Below are 9414 nucleotides of genomic sequence, written 5' to 3'. Positions count from 1 at the left end.
CTTTAGGTGTCTTTTTGATTAGTAAAAATTCCAAAGCCTGAAATTTTCAGATTCTGTGGGCATCAACGTTTTCTTCCAAGCACGGATCGTAAGGAAGGAGTTATAATATCATTCATGACAATGGGCTCTAATCAAGCCCAGTGTTCATCCCTGGGAGATGGCCTTTACAGTTTTACTCCATCCATTGCAGGCAACTAAAGACACAACCAGAGCAAGCAACCCTGTGAACAGGGTGAAAAAATAGCCATTGGAGCTACTTATAACCTGGCTCTGATCTTAAAGTTCCAATGGGACCACCATTCAGACCTGGGTTGTGCAGGGACGGGCAGTACTTAGGCAGCGCCTAGTCGTAGAGCTGTGTGGATCCACTGTGGCCTCGGCCTAGTCACTATTCCATTTCACTAAATAGAGGCAGAAAGCGGAGAAGTCCAGACCCACTTGAGTTTCCCAGAGAAATACAGCTTATTTTAACATCGAACCTGTTAAACTAAATTATGGTCCATTTGAAGGAAGGCAGGGCAAATGACTAAAAATACCTGTTTATTACATTTTAAAGAATGAAAGTGGCTACATAGTTTTATAACACGATCCCTTAGAAAATTAAAATAAAAATATATTCATTTCTTTTTGCTTTAAATAGTGTATCTTGCTTGTATATGTTGGACATTGGACTCCTCTAGCATCTTCTGAAGTAGAGGAGTTGAGTTTTCTCTGTTTATTCAGGTTTCCAGAACCGCTATTTATTACTCCGCTACTGCATGTTTTCATTCCAGAGGAGTGTGATTGTTAATTTGTTATTGCGAGTTTCTTAAGGAGTCAAAACATCCAGAGAAAAGCATGAACTACACACAGCAATAAAGGCTAGAAAATGTCTCAACAACATAGGAATGACTCACTGCTGAAGATACGAAGGATTAAGAAACATTCTCCCATTCAATTCAGGGTAAATTTCTTCCGATGAAACAAACAAAACAAACAAAAAGCTCAATCCAGTTTTTGACTCAGAAACCAAATTCAGAAAAACGTCTTGGTTAAAATACCCTGTGAAATAGTTTTAAACTCTCTCTCCCTTTCTCTAATCAGTAATGTCAATAATCACTTGCGCTCAGCTCAGCATGCATATTTGCCCAGTAGCAACTGCCCTCCCCACACTCTCGCCTCCAACAATATTTATGCCCAGATAAGGGAGAGAATCCTTCTCCATACAAGTTGACTACATTTATTCTAACATTTGCTTGCACCATTTTAAAAGAAAAGGAAAAAAATGCATCAAAGTAAAGCCTAAGCATTTTTTAGAGAAAAGACTCAATAAATACAGACCTTCTTAATCAATTCAGACCCAAGTACACAAGGAACAAAATGCCCATGGGCAGGAATGATTGGTAAATATTTGCTTAAATAAAGGCAGCTGATGTTTCTCTGCCCTCTCTCCCCTAGCCCTCCCCAAGATACCCACAAACATTTTCTTTTTGGTTACAATATGGAACACGATTACTATATGAAGATGAAACGCTAGGAGGGAGTTTCTTACACTCCATGAACTAGAAAAAGTTAGAGGAGATTCCCAGTTCTTTCACTAATATTGAGAGATTTTAATATATATCTTTGTGTCACCGCTAAACTGAAACACTAAGGTAGAACTCCTCTTTAATGATGATGCCAATCATCATTTTTAAGTGCAAATTACTAAGACCTCTTGCACCCAATCCTATATGACATAAGATAATTTCCTAAGAGGGACCAGTCCTACTTGAGGTGGATCTTTCAAGAGCTCAAGCCATATGGAACGTAATTAGACACTGAACATATTCCCTTATTGGTCTGAATCAGTAAGACAGATATTATAAAAACTATTTTTTTCAGAAAATACAGTTTGAAAAACATGGTGTCATTACCAAAAAGCCTTCTAAATTAGGAAGTCACTGCTCTGATGTTATACGTATAAAGATGGTTTCAAACATAAATAAGTAGCCAAGTCCCTTCTCTTTCTTTCTCTCTCTTCACCTTAAGTAAATTATGTTAATTAAGTAAATCAAGAAGAGTAAATTCAAAATCTTTCAAAATTGCTTAAAATTTTCAAATATCAGTAAAACCATAAAGCAAACAGATGCATTAAATATGATAAAAGAACAATTAATCTGGGGTCCAGATATAGTTATTAGAGCAGAGAAATAAATGAAATACACAAATAATTCCAAAGTGAGATTTAATGTCAAAAATTTCAACCATATCTATCAATTCTTTTAACATACAAAAAAAATAATATGTACTCAGTAAGTAAGATTCAGACAAGATATTTAATATAAATAAGAAAACAAGTCCAAATTACAAAGTTTTAATCAGAAATATAGTTTTAAATTTCTTAAGTACTTATAGAAAAACTTCAAAATGATCAATTACTTAATGAACAGAGTAGAAGAGCTTATATAATTATATAACACATAATTATGTGCTATATATAATATTGCAAACAGGGACTTCCAAAGTGCTTAAAAATACATTTCCCTTCTTATTTACTCTTAACATTTATTAGTTTGTGACATTAGTTATGTTACTTTTTAGGAAAGAAAATCTTTTTTTTCAGACAAATTACTAATATAAACTCAATGTGAACACAAATTCGGACTATAAAAGGATAAAAACTAACAAAATTTCTGTCCACCAAAAGTGAAAATTTGTCACAGAGACCATGTCCTCTATTCACCAAGCAAACATGCTACTGGACACAAAAATAATTTAAGCCATAACTGAGCAGCTTGAGACTGCACATTTATTCATTCATTTGATACATACTGATTCACCATCTACTACTCTACAATGATGAAGCTGCAAGAGTAAACACAGAGGTTGCTCGATCTAGAGTAGACCCTCATTTTGTGGGAGCAGGCTCTAAGGATTACAAAGATCAGATGCCTTGAGCATGCTGAGTTTATCAGAGAGAGAAGAGAACTGGAGAGGAGAGCAGGTCCCTTCCCTCTCTGCTGCTTGCTCTTTCTGCCACATCACCCTGGATGCTGAGGAGAGGCAAAGGCCTCCAGTCACATGGAGTCTGACGGGGACACGAGACATCTAAGCAACAAAATGAAGCAATGAATGACAGGACACATGAATGACACAAATAAATTAGAAAACTCCAAAGGAAAAGGATAACACAGTAATAGTAGATAAAGCACGAATAGCATTTACTAGGTGCCCAGTGCTGTTCTAGGAGTCTTACGTATGTTGATTTACTCTGTCCTTGCATTGAGTGTAATCCCTACCCTTCAGATGAAGAAACTGAGGCACAGGGAGGTTCATTGATTTGGCCAAGGTGGTAAATGGTAGAGCTGGTGTTCAAAACATAGGCAGTATCAAAATTCTGGTATAGCCAACTACAGCTGAACACACAGGCCCAACCTCCAAGAAGTCTGGATCACAGCTGCAGAAGAGCTTGGCACCTCCTTCCCCATCACCCAGCTTTTATTCCTTCAAGTTCTCCGGAAGATTTAGTCCTAATTGCTAAGGATTCTTAAGGTGCTATCACACTTCCAGGGCTACTTCCAAAAGCCTACTAGAGCTGATCCAAATGGACGGTTCTTTAGGTACCTCAGCAGACCAAATACCACAGACATCTGAGAAACCCTGAGACGAGCCCTTGTGCAGAATGATGACCACCTGGCAACTGAGAACCTTATTTTAAAACCATGCTCCCCTGCTATACAAAGTATCTGGTCACAGAGTTTGTTATCGGCAGAAGCAGGATTAAAAATTGTGACCTCTGTCTTTTCTCTCTCTCACCCTATTCTCCCAAGGTGTATATTTATATGTTTTGCAAAGCAGCCAAAGGCAAACTTCAAAAGGAGCTTTCCTGTGAGGTTAGCAGTAAATGAATAATGGCCGGGCTGAGAGAGCAAAGAGAAAGTGAGTCATGGATATTGTGTTAAATACATAAGCTTTAGCCGGCTTTCTTTGAAATGTTTTCTCACCTAAACTTGGAGCTACTGACTTTGTATTTACTCACCCTGAAAGTGCATCTGGGACTCCGGAGTCAAGCTCTGACATTAAGAATACATTAAAACCTATATTCTTCCGTTCAAATTTTAGGCATTGCAACTTGTAGTACGTATGTCCTTTTTACAACAATGCAACTTAAGTGAGGCAATAACTGAAATGGTTTAACCAGGGAGATGTGGTTTAGCACTGTGATGCAATCTAGCTGCTTCACCCTGGTGGAGGTCTCCGACTTGGTGGGACCTATTAACCATTGGTTTACTGAGATCTTTGGGTGCTGCTAACTAAAAGGCCCCTCCTTTAATTATCAATCACAATGGTTATATTTCATTTTCTCCTGTGGATTCTAGCCCTCCCAACTGAGCCCTGACATGCTAGGAAGGGGACAAGGCCCTTTGAACATCAATCACCTAGGGTACTAAAGGACCAAGCACTTAGCAATGTGTTTGGCACACAGTAAGTGCTCAATAAATGTTGATTACCTTTCTTCCTTTCTCCCCAAATGAATGGAAAACCTCTTAGGTCATCTCAGGGGTGGCAACAGACTAAACAGAAGAAAATATTTAAATAAATAACAACTTGGAGTTTCCTTTACAAAATGAAATTACATATTTCTGCATATTAAATAAAATTTGTTACTGCTGGATTGCAATTTAAATTCTAAGACTATAAATAAAAATCCCTTTATAGGTAGAATTTTAGAAAAAGAACACAAAGCTTTCTGGAGTTAAAGGGTAAAACAATATATATATAGTAAATGTAATATAAATATAAACTATTTATATATTTTTTAATTCTACAAAACATAAAAGGAGTATTACAAGAAAATGCCCTACCTTCCTCGGGAACCATGTGTACCAAGACATTTTATGAACAGCACCCTACATTAGGATTGTATTCACGCCCACTGCTCTTTCCTAAAAAAATTTTTCTTCCAGTTCTCCTTTTGTTATGAACTTCTGTTACTACCTTCCCACTGGTTATACACAACTGCACATATTTTTCAAAAGCTAATTGAAGCATAGAGAAGTTAAATATGATTTATTCAAGGTCAAATCTCAAATCAGTGGAAAAGCCATAAATACAGCCTTTCCTCTACTGAGTGTTCTGGGTGCTGAGCCATATTGCAGGGTGAAGTTTTGACTTTTGATTGTTGTTTTCAAAATTCCCCTGGGTATTAAAAAAAAGCAGCTCATGTTGACAAGATAGAAGATGCTTTTAACAAATTTCATTAACATTGCACCATTTTAACATTCCTGGACCTATCATACGTGCCAATTAGTTTTTAACACATACATTTAAAGGCACTGTATAATTGACTCAAATACCTACGAATGGAAGAAGGTTCAGTAGCCTAAAATATACCTTATTTTTCCCATTAAGTGCAACTGAATCGCAATGCACGGTAAGCAGTTTGTGCAAAAAGAAATGCTCTGAGTTTAAGGCCTACACTAAACTGCACTAGACCCCATTCTAAGATAAGACCCGTAATTAACAGAGCCAGGGAAGGATGAAAAGAAGATTCTAGGAGCACACGATGCATCCAGAAGAAAACACATGACAAGTGCTGAGCTGCACTGAGAAATGAGGGCACCAGAGTTGTCATAAAAAAAAAAAAAAAAGGTTAACAAGCATGTGCAGATTAAACAGATAACGAGGGTTTTTTTTTTTTCTTTTTTATAAAAAGGGAGGTCATTCCTCCTGCTTTCAGGACCTTGAAAAATAAACCAGAGCTGCCAAGGGCTGCGTGGCTTTGACTGCCTGGTGAAGACAGCCTTTAGCAGGACAACCCTAATCCCAGGGAGTTGTTTGTGTTTTGCTTTCTGCTGCCACACTTGGAGACTACTTGATCAAACAAACAGGCATTTCCCTCTTGGGGTCTCTACATCATGAAAATGCTCATCTGCCATTTAATTTTTATCTAATCATGTGGCTGTTTTTTTCCTCTGCCTCTGTCTCCCATCTACCCCCACCCCTCCTACACTGGCATTCTCTGTGGTCAAAGAATCTGTTTCAGTATTAGTGTTCAATATAGCAAATGTCAAGTAAACACTCTACACATTTCCTGTGCTATTTAAAGCATCCTAAGCAATTATTTGTTCTAAAGTATTAAACTGTACATTTTCTTAGCTGGTGCCAATTCCTATAGTAATAGCTGTCACGGAACAGTACTTAGAATACTCAAATGCAGCTTTTAAATCAGTGACACTCTTATGCTACATTTGCCAAGATTCTCCTAGTTTCCATATTTTGCACATTCTTGAGATAATGGACAAATTTTAACAAAGTGTCACAGGTAGCTCTTCTCATATGTGAAGCTTAGTAGGCACGTTATCTTTCAACACAAATTTTTCTCTAAGCAAAAAGAAAAGAGATAAAAGATAAAGACAGACACACATACTCACACTTCAACCTCATTGTCATATTACTTGTGACAGGCCAAAATCATAACCACTGAAAATATCACTCCATTTCATAAAGCTCTAGATCATAATAGTTGGTTCATAAAAGGGTCCCCCAAGACTAGTTCTATAAAGGGCGTATACTATATTTACACATACAAATGCATGCAGCGCTAGATACTAAGCAACAAAAGCATACCTATGTAAATATGTACGTGCAAATGACTACACATATTTATACACATATGCCCTTATAAGCACTTTTTTTAAATTTCAGAATATTAGGGGGGTACACTCAAATGTCTATAGCAACACAATTCACAATCACAAAGATGTGGAAACAACCCAAGTGCCTACAAGCACTTTTATGTTTAGCTAGAAATGGCTCTTTTTAATCTTATTAATTGTTTTTTATAATTTCTTAGCAGTAACTTAAAGTAACATAGTTCTAAATCCTCCATAGCTAAGACTGCATTAAATTGCCATCTCCTCCTACAGAATTGAATGGCCCTTGGAAAAACTTCCATGCAACAGAGTATAATTTGTGACCAAAACACCAAAAACTTCTTTGTTAATTAAAAAAATGGAGTGAATTATTCAAATATATTTTCCAACTGATGAAAGAATTCTATTATCCCCACCAAGCCAGAACCCATTCTAATTTTTACACACACAAATTGGGTATTACTACTTGCTGAAAGATCGCATTAAAGCATTAAAAGGGACAACAAGGTTATGTTATCTTAACGTGTTCCACTCAATGGTTTTGATTGTGTTATGAAGTGCCTTCACACTGGTTACCAAGAATGTATCTCTATTTTAAGAGTCACACTATTTAAGAACCACATGTCTATAGAGTCAATATTTGTGACTTCTACCGGACAAGCTTGTGAGAGATCTGTCAGCAGGGTCACGTGAACTCACCCCTCTCGGTGGTATCCACTATAGCATGCCTTACTTGGAAGGGGATACGTCATTTGAGGGATGCAAAAACCTGCCACCTCACTAAGAATCCCCAAGGCTAGTGACAGCACTGCCTGGGCATCACAGCAAGGAACGCCCTCCTTAATCTTTGAGGGTGTCCGTATGTCTGACTCAGTCCTACCTTGTGCTCCAAGAGATGGCGAGAGAAAAGGAAGAAAGGAAGGCAGGCAGGAAGGCAGGCAGGCAGGCAGGAAGGAAGGAAGGAAGGAAGGAAGGAAGGAAGGAAGGAAGGAAGAGAGATGATAAAACAAAATAATGGTATGGCTAGGGCGCATTACTGTGCACTTCTGTTAAAAGTAATTTAAAACCTCATTTTTCTATAGTGGTTACTTCCGAGGTGGGAAGAAAGGTGACAAGATCAGGGAGGGCTGCCCAGAGGACATCCAGTTTGTGGTGATTTTAAAATCCCGGTGGAGAGTTAAATGAGCGTTCACTGAATCTTTATTCTTTATGATTTACATTTATTTTGTGCCTATGCTTTCATATATACTCGATATTTAGTAAAAACCATTTTTGAAAACAATTTGCAAGTCCCACAATGACACGGGTGGACAGCAATGAAGTGCCGCGTTGAGAGCACAGGGTCTGCGGTTAAAAAGGCAGGCGCTGCATCCCAATCCCCCTTGCCAGCGCTGTGACCTTGGGCAAGCTACTAACCCAGTTACCTTATCTGTAGAGTGGAGATAATAACGACCTATGTAGGTTGACCGTGAGGATTAAGTGATTAGTGCAGTGACTGACACATCCTAAATCCTCAATATGCCGGCCAGCCATTATTATTATTAAAAGAATAGGCTCTCTGCACTGTGAGATTTTTGGAGTGTGTACACCGTTCCTTGTGTTTTTGTTCACCAATCTGGCAAATAAATATTTATCAATAATAATTTATTGAATTAAAATACCAGCAATCAAATTCTGCTTTTTTAAGTGAAACTCTGTATGACATCTAGAAGATGCCCAAACAAATGAGAGAAACAAATCTAATGGTTCCATAAGAAAAGTGTGAAGAACTTGAGTATCCGGGCATCCTTTCAGAAGAATCTCATTTATATTAAAATGATTTAGCTGTATTATAATGAGAAGACCGGAGTTTTGTCTTGAGATGCAACTATAAGCAAAATCCAGTGTTAACTTAAAGTATAAAGACATTCAACTTTATGTGTATTCAGAGTTCACAAAATAAATGAAGTCATAATGTCTTACAGTGACAAAGAATAAACATTAGCAAAATCCACTCATCTCTTTGTAAAAGTTGTCCCTCAAATAACACAGAAAAGGAAATCAAAGAGCAATGAAAGATTAATTGGTTTGAAACCATGGGCCACAACTCACTCAACTTTATTGTTCTTCCTAGCATAATGCCTTTCACATAGTAGGTTTATAAGAAATCAATAGAATTAAGTTGAATGTAAAATAAGGAGGTTGGACAAAAAGATGTTTAAGGACCCTCCCTATTTTAAATTTCCTGATTACCTAAGTAATAAAACTATCAATGATTATATCTGATATTCATAGCTAACCTCAAGAATTCACTGCCATGTTAATAATGAAGCTAATCCTCTTTCCTTAATTTCAATTAATGTGAGCATAGTCAATCTACAGCTCTTGACTTCAGTGTTTAATTCTATTATCACGGTGTTATAAATATGCCTACCTGCTAAGTTTCTAGAAACATAAGCAAACTGACAACTCTGAGAAATATACGTGTTTCAGAGCCAGAGGAATGAAATTAAGACATTTCCTTTTTTTTCCTTTTAATAATTCCTAATCTCCCTTCAGTGTATTTATTAAGCATTAGTTGTTATTTAATGCAATAGCTCTCCTGGGAGAAGGAAACCAACCTTAAAAGGTTTTTCAGAGATAAAAAGAGATCCTTACAACAGAAAAATATCAGAGGTGAATAACCTTTATACTATATAGCAATTGATATCTTAATAAATGAAAATATATTTTTAAAGTAACTGCAGAACCAGCCAAAACTGCATATATTTTATGAGATACTGATTATTGATAAGAACAAAGGAAAATCCAAGTTGAA

This window comes from Propithecus coquereli, unplaced genomic scaffold (genome assembly GCF_000956105.1).
Source record: "Propithecus coquereli isolate 6110/MARCELLA unplaced genomic scaffold, Pcoq_1.0 Scaffold194, whole genome shotgun sequence".
Lineage (NCBI taxonomy): Eukaryota > Metazoa > Chordata > Mammalia > Primates > Indriidae > Propithecus > Propithecus coquereli.
The sequence above is the reverse complement of the archived record's forward strand: the minus strand, read 5'-3'. Positions refer to the sequence as shown.